The sequence below is a fragment of the Carassius auratus genome, unplaced genomic scaffold (assembly GCF_003368295.1).
Source record: "Carassius auratus strain Wakin unplaced genomic scaffold, ASM336829v1 scaf_tig00001597, whole genome shotgun sequence".
Classification (NCBI taxonomy): Eukaryota; Metazoa; Chordata; class Actinopteri; order Cypriniformes; family Cyprinidae; genus Carassius; species Carassius auratus.
Window position 1 is genome coordinate 69,350 of NW_020523373.1, and position 14,306 is coordinate 83,655.

At 33.1% G+C, this 14,306-nt stretch overlaps 1 pseudogene; it reads right to left on the reverse strand.

The window, feature by feature from the left end:
- Positions 1–14,306, reverse strand: part of LOC113069457 (hyccin-like) — a 31,869-nt pseudogene that overhangs the window by 1,780 nt on the left and 15,783 nt on the right.

Consider the following 14,306-nt stretch of genomic DNA (forward strand, 5'->3'; position numbering starts at 1 on the left):
GAAGTCTCTTCTGCTCACTGAGGCTGCATTAATATGTTGTAAAATACAGTAAAATCTGTAAAATTATGAAATATTTTTACTATTTAAAAAAAGTGTTTTCTATGTGATTATCTGTTAAACTGTCATTTATTTCTGTGATGCGCAGCTGAATTTTCAGCATCATTACTCCGGTCTTCAGTGTCACATTTATGGTGTTACAAAAGATTCTATTTCAAATAAAGGTTGTTCTTTTGAACTTTCTATTCATCTGTGAATCCGGAAAAATCAAATGTATATCAGTTTCTATGAAAATATTGTCTGGCAAGACAGTTTTCAACACTGATAATAATCATAAATGTGTTTTGAGCAGTAAAATCAGCATATCAGAATGATTTCTGAAGATCATGTGACTGAAGACTGGAAGAATGATGCTGTAAATACAGTGGAGCATCACAGAAATAAATTACAGTTCAACAGATATTCACATAAAAAAACAGTTATTTTATACTGCAATAATATTTCACAATTTTACTGTATTTTTTGATTAAATAAATGCAACCTTGGTGAGCAGAAAAAACTTTTTATGAAAACATAAAAAAAAAGTGCATGTATTCTTCTTCTTCTTCTTCTTATTATTATTATAGGTTTAATATCACAAAGAAATATCCAGGTCATATTTTACCACACACACACACACACACACAAAAAAGATGAATTCATTAATAAAAAGTGAAAGTACTAACCTTGTTGGTATCAACACCCTGGTTTAGTAATCAAAAAATAAATCTTGCTAGATAATTAACACACTGAAATTTAAGGTATTTTTTTATGTGATCTATTTTATATTATTATTATTATATTACAACCTGAATCTTATGAATAAATCTCTAGGCCATACACTATTTCACCATACATATCAGAAGGAAAAATTATAATTAAGTACACAATTAAGTACATTTCTCTTCAAATTCACATTACTGTAATGCCGGGCTTCCTTAACTGGGAATTTAATTTAAATAATTGTTTTTTTTTTAAATGTTAAAGTAATCTTAATGCAATACAAATTATAAATCTGTAATACAATAATGAATAAGTCAAAAAACATATTAAAACTATTTTAACAAATACTACTACAGTTTCATTGGCTTTCTCCACTTATAAAAGTAACATGATTTTGAGTGAAATTTGCTTAATTATGCACTTAATGAAGTTTTTGTGAGATCCACCTAATGAACCAGATTAATTTTGCATTCATTTTTAATTGCATTGATCTTTGTTTAGTTAACAAGCAGCAGATCCCAGAATCAGGGACGCAGAAATGTACACGAAAATGCTTCTTCACCAATGCAACATCAGCTCTGACAGAAGAAACACACAAACAGAAGACACTCTACTGTAAGAGCGTTTCAGGGAAATAAAGCGCTGGAAGAGGAAGCTGTTGGGATGCTCGAAGGGAAGAGGAAGGAGTTATGCAACAAACCAGAAGAGAAATACAGACTGACAGGAAGTTGCAGAATTTATATAATCCATGCATGCACACTTCTTATTGGATATCTGCTCTGATTTGTATGGGACGCATCACTTCCTGTCAGTCTGTGTGGTCTAAAGGGAGGTTGTTTCCCTTGGCAGCCCAGCGGAGAAGTGTCAGCTCATCTTTATAATCGGCTCGCTGTGAGTTCAGCAGGTTTGACGGATGAAATGGAAGAGAACAGAAGGATGGAGAGAGTGGACGAATGCGACAGAAACAGACGAGTTGAGCTGATGGTTTCAGGACACGGTTAATAACAATAAATCAGCTCTGTCCACTGCATTAGTGATTTAATGTCTATCACCACGATAAAACATTTAGATTTGTTCAACAGTGAATTTTTTTTTTTTTAATTATGTTCTAATTACAACGTATACTATTAATAAAAACAAGTATTTTTATTATTATTATTATTATTAAATTATATATTTTACAATAAAAGGACAGTATAATTAAATATTTTGATTGGTCCCCAAGTAAAATAAATTATAAATAATGATAAATATAATTATATATATTTGAATAATAATAATTTTATAAGAATATGTTATTATTATAAAAGTACTATACTTAAGTTCTTTTTAAAAATAATAACAATTATATCCAATTATAATATATAATAATTTAACACAATAGTATACATAATATATAATACAGTAATATGCAACAACATATGCAAATATTTATTATTATTTGTAATTACAATATATTATTATTTAATATATATCAAATAAGGTATTATTACAATAAAAATATAAATAACAATACACTGTATATTTATATAGTTTATATACAGTGCTTATATAATAATATAACAATAATAATTATTATTATTATTATAAAAAAATAAAAAAATGACAATTTTACTAGAATCAATTATTATTATAAAAGTACTATACTTAAGTTATTTTTTTTAAAATACAAATTATATCTAATTACAATATATAATAATTTATAAGAATGATATATGTAATGTATAATTATTAAAAATGATGAAATACAGTAATTTATGTAACAACATATGTAAATATTTATAATATGTAATTACAAAATATTATAATTTAATAAAATAATATATAATTATATCAAATAATTTAGTATTACAATAATTATATAAATAACAATACACTGTATATTTATATATAGTTTATATACAGTGCTTATATAGTAATGTTGTTATTATTATTATTATAAATAAATACTAGGTTTACATTTTTTTTATTTTATTAGAATATATTATTAGAAAAGTACTATACAATCTAATTACAATATATAATAATTGAAGATAATATATAACTATATAAAATAATTCAGTGTAACAATAAAAATATGAATAACAATACACTGTATATTAATATAAAGTATATACTGATCAATAATTATAATAAAAATAATAATTGTCATTTATAATACTAATACTAATATTAATAGTAACCTTTTTGTATATTCAAATTATCAAGAGAAATGTAAATATTAGCATATTATGTATATTAAAGTACATACAAAATAAAAAGAAATCTCCTAAACGCCGTTTCTGTGAGATTCAGAAGCGTTTACATCTCATTAATAATTAACAAGCTTATCGAGAAGCTCCGCCCACACCAAGTACCTCTGGGGCCGAGGGAGAGGGGAGGGGTGTGCGAGACGAGGGGTGGGTGTGGCTCTAGAAGTGAACCCGCCCCGCGGAGGGCGTCCCGTCCTCTAGGTGCCTCCGCACAGACTTCTGCCTCCTGACCTCTTGACCTCTAGGGTCGACCCCCAGCTCTGTGGCGCCCCCTAGCGCCTCCCCCTCCGTCCTGCTGCGCAGAGCCTCTCCGTTGAGCAGCCGCTCGCCGATGGCCCCCGTTACACTAATCTCAGGGATGGGCCCCGTCACGCAGGGGTCAGGGGACTCTACACTGTCCTCCTGAGACTCTGAGACACACACACACACAGACACACACACATGCATGACGATGATGAGACACACATGGAAACCAAATCTGACAAACGTAGACACTTCAAAAATTATAAAATGAAATGGACACAGATGACAATGAAATGAAAACAACTCCTTCCCATCAAAAAGTGTTGCTACTTTGAATTATAGTATTATACTAAAATACTAGAAAAATTATATTTAAATCATATAGACCAAATAAATATTAAATTTATTATTTTTAATTATTTTAATATAGTTTATATTATTAAATGCATTAATATTAAATTTTAATATCAAATATTGTACCATAATTCTACTATAAAAATAATTAAATATTTTTTTAAATATATAATAAAACATTTTATAATAACTATATATCATATTATAAACCTATAGTGGTTTAATAAAATATAATAATTTTATATTTCAGTGTAATATATAATTATAAATATAACAATATACATTTATTTTGCTATAATACTTTATTAATGATATCATTATAATATTATAATATTTTATAATAAACATATATTGTAATACATGTATATATAATACATTTATATATAATGCATACATAATTACATTAATATTACAACAATAAAGTTAATATTACAGATTATAAAAAAATACAATTATTTTATCATAATTATAAGATAAATTATAATTATTTTATAACAATAACCATAGCATATTATAATAAACCTGAAGTGATTTAATAAAACATTTATATTTCACTGCAAAATGTAGTTATTATAAAACATTAAAATTAACATTAGATTGTATTATAAAATATGATAATATTAGAAATTGTAATAATTTTATATTTTAGAATAATTACATAAATATAAAAAAAACTAGTTATTTAATTAAATACTTATTTTAAATTTCCTTATTAACATAGTAAATTGATAAAACATTATAATTATTAAACTGAAATTATATTATAAAATATACTTATTATATATTAATGTTAGGTTATTGTATCATAGCTAGAACTGTTTTAATAATGTTTAATCATACAGCTATTACTAAAAAATATTATAATACAATTACATTAATAATAATAATAATAATAATAATAATAATAATAATAATAATAATAATAAAAATAATAATAATAAATATATAAATTATTATTAGAAATATTAAAATATTATACTATATCAAAATTAACATCCACTTTATATTATGAAACACAAACAAAATTAAATCTAATATCCTAAAACGGTTAGCTCTGATCTACTTTCTCACGAAAGAAGCCGCATGTTTTGAGGCGTCTAACACAAATGCTTCACACCGGAGTGAGATGAGCCTCAGAGATCCCCGCTAATGAGTGCGTTTGCTGCTTAATTACGGCTGACGAATAGAAACCCTTCATTACATCTGAAACGAGTGAGCGCTAATTAGTCCGAGGGTGAAGGCTCCGCAGCACACAGAGCAGGAATCCTGTGCTTCACCGTGCAAGCGTCTCCTCACCGTGGCGTTTCCAGCGGTGTCCGCGGATGGAGAGGCTGGTGACGGCGTTGCGGGAGATTCGGGGGGCCGTGGGGGTGATCTCCACCTGGATGGAGCGGGCTCCCTCTTTATTGGCCTTCAGAGACGCGCCGTGGAGAGACGACTTGATGGCGTTTCCAACCTGAGCGAGAGTCAGACTTTAAGACGGAGCTGAGAAATCTTCTGCTTGGTTTTTACAGTGCTAGAAGCATTCAATGCATCTTTCTAGATTACATATAAACTGTGTCACGTGGTCATTTCTTACACACACACATATGTTACAACTGTTACATTATATGTTATAACTGTGTTACTCTGAGCACAACTGATTGTGGCTCTGTGGCTTGTGCTTGTGTTTGTGTCACAGTGCCACAGTCGCTCATTCTGACAGGATCAGTGTCAGTGAATCTGAGAAACGCTGGTAATCACGAGGCTTTCTCTGGATCAGTGTAATCTGTGCTGAAGCCTGAGCATGAACACACACCAGCAGCGCCTCGGGGAAGAGCTCCAGCTGCGCTCGGTACAACACATCATCCAGAGCCCTCGAACCCAGCTCCAGCTCACCGTTACACCTGCACACACACACACACACACACACACACACACACACATACACAGAGAGACAAACACACAGAGAGAGAGAGGGAGACACAGAGACATAGAGAGACACACACACACACACAGAAAGAGAGAGAGAGAGAGACACACACAGAGACATAGACACACACACACACACACACACAGAGAGAGAGAGAGCGACACAGAGACAGAGACACACACACACACACACACACACACACACAGAGACACACAGAGACACACACACACACACACACACACACAAACAGAGAGACACAGAGACATAGACACAGAGAGACACACACACACACACACACACACACACAGACATAGAAACAGAGATACAGACACACACACACACACACACACAGAGACAGACACACAAACACACACACACACACACACACACACACACAGAGAGAGAGAGAGAGAGACAGAGCACACACACACAGTCACAGAGACAGAGCACACACACACACACACACACACACACACAGAGAGAGAGAGAGAGAGACAGAGCACACACACACAGTCACAGAGACAGAGCACACACACACACACACACACACACACACACACACACACAGAGAGAGAGAGAGAGAGACAGAGCACACACACACAGTCACAGAGACAGAGCACACACACACACACACACACACACACACACAGAGAGAGAGAGAGAGAGAGAGAGAGACAGAGCACACACACACAGTCACAGAGACAGAGCACACACACACACCACACACACACACACAGAGTGAAGAGACAGTTTGCCTGTTAATATCATTTCAGTCATAATTGACTCCGCCTCCTGTCAATCCAAACTCATATGGTGTTATTCACGGAACACAAAATTATTATTTATCTGATTATTTTTAATCAGCAAAATGGAGATGATTATTGCCAGATCATCTCAGAATGACAAAAAAATTATAAATAATAAAAAAATTCTTACATTATATTTTTATCCGACAAGATCCTTCAAAAAAAGATACTTTTGTGTATGTTAAATAATTAATAATAATTATAATAATAATCATATTAATAATAGATTAAAAAACAAGGCATACAAGCTTGAAACAAAATGATTGAGCATAAAAATTAATTTATAATCATCTATTGCTTTTGTAAACAGCTATGTACCTAGTTTCACTTTGACCAGAATAGTCACGCTACAGAAGTATGAAAGAACCGTGTGAGTGATGTAATGATGTGGGCGGGGCATGTTTAGACTCCAGGCCACGCCCCCATCTGATAACTGGTTTGTTTGGACTGGCAGTGTTTGATTCGAAAGACTCACAGAGCGAAATGAATGCCGGTGATGAGCTGAACGAGGAACTCTGAGGTGACCATGAGCCTCGAGCTGATGCCTTTTATAGCGGCGCACCTGCTGCCGAGGATAACCACAGATACACACTCTGAAAACAGAACGAAACCACTGTCAACACTAACTCCGTTATGATCAATCACAGTCCACGATGGTCGTCCACTGGTTTAAATTCATCACTATGTGTAGCTTTGACCTTTGACCTGCAGTCGAGGGAATGATCTTTGCTCACTCAGCTGATTGGTTGAGTAATCAGTCATGTGACCAACCAAAAGAGCAAGATCTAGGAGTATGGAGAGGGTTGTCGAAATCGTGCTGATGATATATTAATGTGCATAATTGTACATGAACTGTACACAAACTCGGTGAAATTAAACTATTTTACTTTACATTTATTCACAAACTGAAAATTTATAATAAATAATAATTTTACAGAAAGAAAAAAATTATTTACAAAATAATGCATTATAATAAACTAATTAATATTATTTATTTATTTATACATTTACCAACCAACAGCCTCGGTGATGGATAATAAAAAATAAATAAATAGTTTTAAATAAACACAAAAATAAAATAAAAATAAATGAATGCATAAATAAATAAAAATGTACTTAAATTAATTTTTTTGAAAAATATAAAATTAATCATTTTAAATTTAGTTTAGAAACAGATTTAAGTAAACTGATAAACAAGAAATTAATTAGTAAATAAATTTATTTAAATAATTTCTTTTATAAATGAATATGTAGATAAATAAAATGCATTTAAATAAATTGATATGAACAATTTTTTTTAATACATTTAAATAAATAGCTTAATAAAAGTATTTACATTTATTTAAAAATGAAAATGTATTTAAATACATTAAAACATAGATAAATACAACTGCATTTAAATAAATTTATTTAAAAAATATCTAAGAATGAATAATAAACAAATAGTATATATATATATATATATATATATATATATATATATATATATTAATTTGAGAACTAATACAAAAGGGATTCACTTCTTTTAATCAGCTAAATGGGGACTGGCCTGAGCTGATCATCTCAAAAAAGCCAAATATCAGCCAAATTATTGCCCTGGCTGATATACATCAGTCTAAGTGAGTAGGTTTGGACTGAAACTAGACATCGACACACTACAAGAGACAGGAGACGAGCGCAAGATTATATGCTTCTTAGAAAGAACAAGCAATTAAAGCAGTGTATCACATAATCTTGATCATACAAAACGTTGATGCTCAAACATTTGAACACTTCTGGCTCTCGATCCTGATTGCACAAGGTTTTAGGGAACAGAAAGTGTATGTCAGAGTGTCGCATGTCGAACCTGGAGCTGAGCTGACACAGAGACTGCAGAGACGAGATGCTCACGTAGCTCAGAGCCGCATTATAACACAGCAGCAGAAACGTCAGCACTTCAAACCTGCAACACACACACCATCAGCATCATCAGATTAGAGCCGAAAACACAGCATCAATCCCCACTCAGCACTCGTTTGCTGATTAAATATTGATGGCTAAAATAAAGGCATGAATATTTGATGTGCACCTGTTCTGCGCGGTGAAGGTCTCGCGCTGCAGGTGGGGGCCGCTGTACACCACACGACTCAGACCGTGATTGGCTAAGGCTCCTTCTGTCAAGGCCAGAGAGCCAATGGAAGACGGCTGGAGGCGGGACAGAGAGAAGACAGTCAGGACAGATGCAGAAAGACAAACACACCTCGTGATAAACGCGCTCACCTCGTGATAAATCGATGGCTTCGATAAGGAAGGGATGGTGAAGGACAGGACTTTACTCTGGCCATCTTTATCGACGATTTCCTGAGAGAGAGAGGAACAGGCATTTACGTTTTTTTTTTTTGTGTGTGTGCTGTTGATGAAGAACAGCAATAAAGCTTGCCCGGAAACAATAATCCACAGGATTGCATTAAAATGAACTAAAGAAATAATAATTTCCCATCACTCGCTTTGGCAGAATGATGAAAGCAACCAGATACAGCATCAGTTACACATCTAATGGGTTTCCTTTGCACTCGATTTCATTTTGTGCCATTCACAGAGAAAACAAAAGCTTTGTCCGGAAGTGAGACTGGAGAAACAAACATGTTGTTGCCCAAAGTGTTCATTTAGTTTAAATTAAATGTAATCTTGTAAAATAATGCAGAGATTAAAAAAAAAAAAAAAAAAAAAAAAAACTGTATGTCAGCCTCTCCCCAAAATGTCATCATTTAAAATATTTATAACAAATTTAATATAAATATTATTTCTATATAATTTAAATAAAATAATAATAAATGTAAATAAATATAAAACTTTAAATATATCAATATTACAAAAACTATATAATTTATTTTTATGTATGTTTATATAATTTTATACTTATTTATAGAAAGAATTTCCACTATTATATAATTTATACACACACACACACAGAAAAATCCATGATTATCTACATTTCTAAAAGCATAAATATCTTTTGAATTATTTTCAAAATAAATATATTACTAAAAATACTATATATATATGTAACATATATTAATAATATGTAATGATTATTTTAAAAGATATTATGAAAAATATTTGATCACTAAAAAAACAAACACACAAAAACAACAACAAAACTGTCTGAAGGTTTTGGTAAAGAAAAAAAAAATTATATTATAAATTATTGAATCAAAAACACTTACCCTCAAACATTATTTATGAAATTTAATATACTTATTTATAGAATTTCTTTCCCCCGAAAACATTTCCCACTAAAATATTTATACATATATTTATTTATTTATGCATGTTTGCAAATTTAAATAGTAATATACCTTGCTGTTTATCACCACCATGCCATCTTCTATGGCCATTTTCAAGCCAAAAAACATTTAATGTAAATCACAACAGATATTAAAAAAAAAAAATTTTGCAACAACAACAACAAAAAATCGCTTTGCATTCAAAACAGTTACTCAAAGGGTTAAACCCTGCACACTCTAAAAAAAAACATGTTCCAGGGATAAAGGATTTTGACACTGAGCTTTAAAGCTGTGCTTGTGTATAATATGACAAAAACCCAGGATGAAGCATTCACTCACATGGGAAAAGTGCTTGTTACTGGAAAAGCGGCTTTAAAAACAACAGAGCTACTCAGAAATGCAGTTCAGTCAGTGTAAGTTCAGCGCTCCGCTTCTCCTCAGCAACGATGATGACAGTGTCACAAGTTTGTGATGAGATGTCGAAACGCGTTTCACCACAGTCATGCTGAATCCACAGAGCTGATCTGGGTCACATGACTCTGTACAAACGAGCCGCCCGCTGTTTCAGAGCCGATGGTGTCAGGATGACTGACAGATGACCTACTCTCTTATTCAGGGCGACTTCACGGGGCGTAAACCCATGAAAGACCACCAACATCGCTAAGCACTAAAGCTTCCCTTCTCACAGCCGGCTGAGAAACATTACTTCCTGCTCGAGGCAAAATCCAGGGCTGATGTACACAGGAAGAGCCGGAGGAAGCTGCTTTCTGACCTTCATTGACACCCATTTTTGACCCGATTTCTGAAGGTTAATAAATATCATCAAAAAGTTTATTTATTTCATTAATTCCGTTTAAAAAGGGAAACTTGTATATTATATTCGTTTGTTAGACATAGACTGATATATTTCAAATGTTTATTTATTTAAATTTTGATGATTATAACTGACAACTAAGGAAAATCCCAAATTCAGTATCTCAGAAAATTAGAATATAACTTAAGACCAATACAAAGAAAGGATTTTTAGAAATCTTGGCCAAATTAAATTATGAGCATGTTCAGCTGGGTTCTTGAAGCACTGACTCCAGCTGCAGTCCACTCTTTGTGAATCTCCCCCACATTTTTGAATGGGTTTTGTTTCACAATCCTCTCCAGGGTGCGGTTATCCCTACTGCTTGTACACTTTTTTCGACCACATCTTTTCCTTCACTTCGTCTCTCTATTAATGTGTTTGAACTGCCAGCCTCTTTTGCAATGACCTTTTGTATCTTGCCCTCCTTGTGCAAGGTGTCAGTGGTCATCTTTTGGACAACTGTCAAGTCAGCAGTCTTCCCCATGATTGTGTAACCTACAGAACTAGACTGAGAGACCATTTAAAGGCCTTTGCAGGTGTTTTGAGTTAAAAAATCTGACCAGGTGTTGCACCAGGTGTCTTAAATACTGAACCTTTTCACAATATTCTAATTTTCTAAAATACTGAATTTGGTATTTTCCTTAGTTCTCAGATATAATAATCAAAATTAAAAGCAATAAACATTTGAAATATATCAGTCTGTGTGTAATGAATGAATATAATATACAAGTTTCACTTTTTTAATGGAATTAGTGCAATAAATCAACTTTTTGATGATATTCTAATATATATGACCAGCACCTGTAAACTCCTACCCCTAAATGAAATTGGGATTCGTTTAGCATCTCAACCAATTTTAAATGTCATTTTTAACCGGCTCGCTGTTAATCGTCAAATCCCTGATTTCAGTGTGTAGCGTGTGAAGTGTGTAGTTCCACAGGGCTCTCACCAGGTTGTAGATGCCCAGCAGGAGCGCCTCGATGCAGCCGCTGCAGTGAGGATCTCGTGCCGCCGTCACTGACAGGTAACTCCACACCAGCTCCGGCAGAAACTGCAGAGTAAAGCGTTGTAAACGTGGCTCGCCGCTGCGGTAAAACTCAAACAACTGATGACACACCGGCTCCAGCAGCTGAGAAAAAACAAACACAGCTGCGGTTTACTAAACTAAACACAAATCTACTCAAGTAGAATACAAAGTGACTAAAGCTGAATCTTACAATAACAAAATGAATGCCCAAAAAGTATTTAATTTTATATGATTATTCAATATAATACATTATATATATCTATTTTTAAATAAACACAAACATTTTTTTTTTTTTTTACATTCCCTTATTGTGTAGTTGTATCTACATTTTATATTTGATCTAGATTTTAAGGCTTTAATGTTAATTTTATCTGTATGCACCGGGGTCTGAGAGTAACGCAGTTTCGATTCTCTATATGTATATACTGTAAATGTGGAAATTGACAATAAAGCAGACTTGATCTTGAACTCATCTCTTTTAGGGAACTACAGACCAGTTTCCCTTCTTCCTTTCATTGCAAAAACACTTGAACAAGCCATGTTCAACCAAGTTTCTGTCTTTCTCACACAGAACAACCTCCTTTACAGCAATCAATCTGGCTTCAGAAGTGGACATTCAACTGAGACTGCCTTGCTCTGAGTTGTCCAAGCCCCAAGACTGGCAAGACCGGAATTCAAATCTTCAATACTTACCTTGCTTGATCGGTCCGCTGCTTTTGACACGGTTAACCACCAGATCCTCCTGTCAACCCTACTGGCAAAGGGCATCTCAGGAACCACACTTCAGTGGTTTGAGTCTTACCTATCAGATAGGTCCTTCAAAGTATCTTGGAGAGGTGAGGTGTCCAAGTCGCAACATCTAACTAATGGGGTGCCTCAGGGCTCAGTTCTTGGACCACTTCTCTTCTCGGTCTACATGGCATCATTAGGTTCTGTCATTCAGAAACATGGCTTTTTATACCACTGCTATGCTGATGACACTCAACTCTACCTCTCATTCCATCCTTTTGTTCCTACGGTAGCTGCTCGCATCTCAGCTTGTCTAAAAGACATTTCTTACTGGATGATGGACCATCACCTTCAACTCAACCTTGCCAAGACAGAACTGCTTGTGGTTCCAGCAAACCCACCATTTCATCACAATTTCACCATTAAGTTAGGCACATCAACCATAACTCCATAAAAATCAGCCAGAAACCTTGGAGTTATGATTGATGATCAGCTGACTTTCTCAGACCACATTGCTAAAACTGTCCGGTCCTGCTGATTTGCTTTATTTAACTTCAAGAAGTTCAAGCCCTTTCTTTCAGAACATGCTGCACAACTCCTTGTTCAAGCTCTTGTTCTGTCCAGCCTGGACTATTGCAATGCCCTCTTGGCAGGTCTTCCAGCCAATGTCCAGCCAGGTAGCTGACAGGTTTAATTCAATATGATACTAGCATTTAACTTGATATAGACCGGGATTTGACTGGTTTATGATATTACTGGTTAATATTTCATATCGTATCACAACAGCCTTGATTGCATCAGCAGAAAAACTAATTTCAGGTGCTGAAGGTAATTAGATTCTGATGAAAGATGACAAACAAACAGTCTTCTGCTGCTGCACAATAAGATCTCATGCTGTTTTCAAGTCCGTGTCGAGAAAGAAACCATATTTTGATTTCAGGACTTCTAGGTGCTTTTTTTGTCAAAATCAGCTTTTAAGTTCAATAGAAGAGAAAACAGGTCTTAAGATGATGTTGCTCGCATCTTAGAAAAACATGAAACACTGGAGAAGCATGCTTAGGACCTTTAGAAATACATTTTATATATATATATATATATATATATATATATATATATATATATATATATATATATATATATATATATATATATATATATATATATATATATATTTTATTTTATTTATTTTATTTTTTTTCAGAGATCATCTTACGTCACTGTAATTCTCTCGTATGACTTTATAAAGCGCAGGAACCAGAGAGCCCTTGTCCTTCAGAGAGGCGGCGTAGCTGGAGACGGCCGTCTCTGGAAGAGTCTGAAAAACAGAAGAAAACACAGTCTCAGAGAAGCATGAAGATGATCACGAGAGAGAGACAAAAAGAAAGAGAACACACCTTAAACTCAGACAGCCACTCCTCCACCACGCCGTGATCCATGGCCGACATCTGCCCTCATCTGCTGCAGAAGACCTCAGCCTGAAACATCAAAATACAATTACATAAAACACTCTCCAAGGGCTCTGTCAGTCAGAAACTAGATTTGTATTGCTTTTAGAAATAAAAGAACCGCACTTGTAGTACAGTATGTAAACGTGTCTTCAAACTATAGTGATAATATTCTAAAACTGAAAAAAAAAAGCCTGAGCAACTAATAGAAATAAATAAGTTATGGTTGAAGTAGTAAAATTACTAAACCTAAAATTAAAATAAAATATGCAATAAATAAATAAAAACCAGTTATTGCATAAAAATGAAATAAAAATCACATTAAAATGAAAATAGAATTAAAAAAAATGTAATATTATAATAGTACATAAATAAATGAAAAACAAATATGCTGCATATTACAAAACAAAAAAGTTTAAATGAAAACTGGAAATATAAAAATTAATGTCAAATGAAAATGAATAAATATTACAATAGTACATAAAAAATGAGGAATTTACATTTTTAAATTTTTTTAAATAAATTAATATTGTAAAAAAGATAATCTGTATATAAAATATTAATAAGTAGTTATATTATATAAATACTACAGTAGTAAATAAATAAATCAAATTACAATAAATAAATAAAAAACATTTTGCACGTCACAAAATTAATACA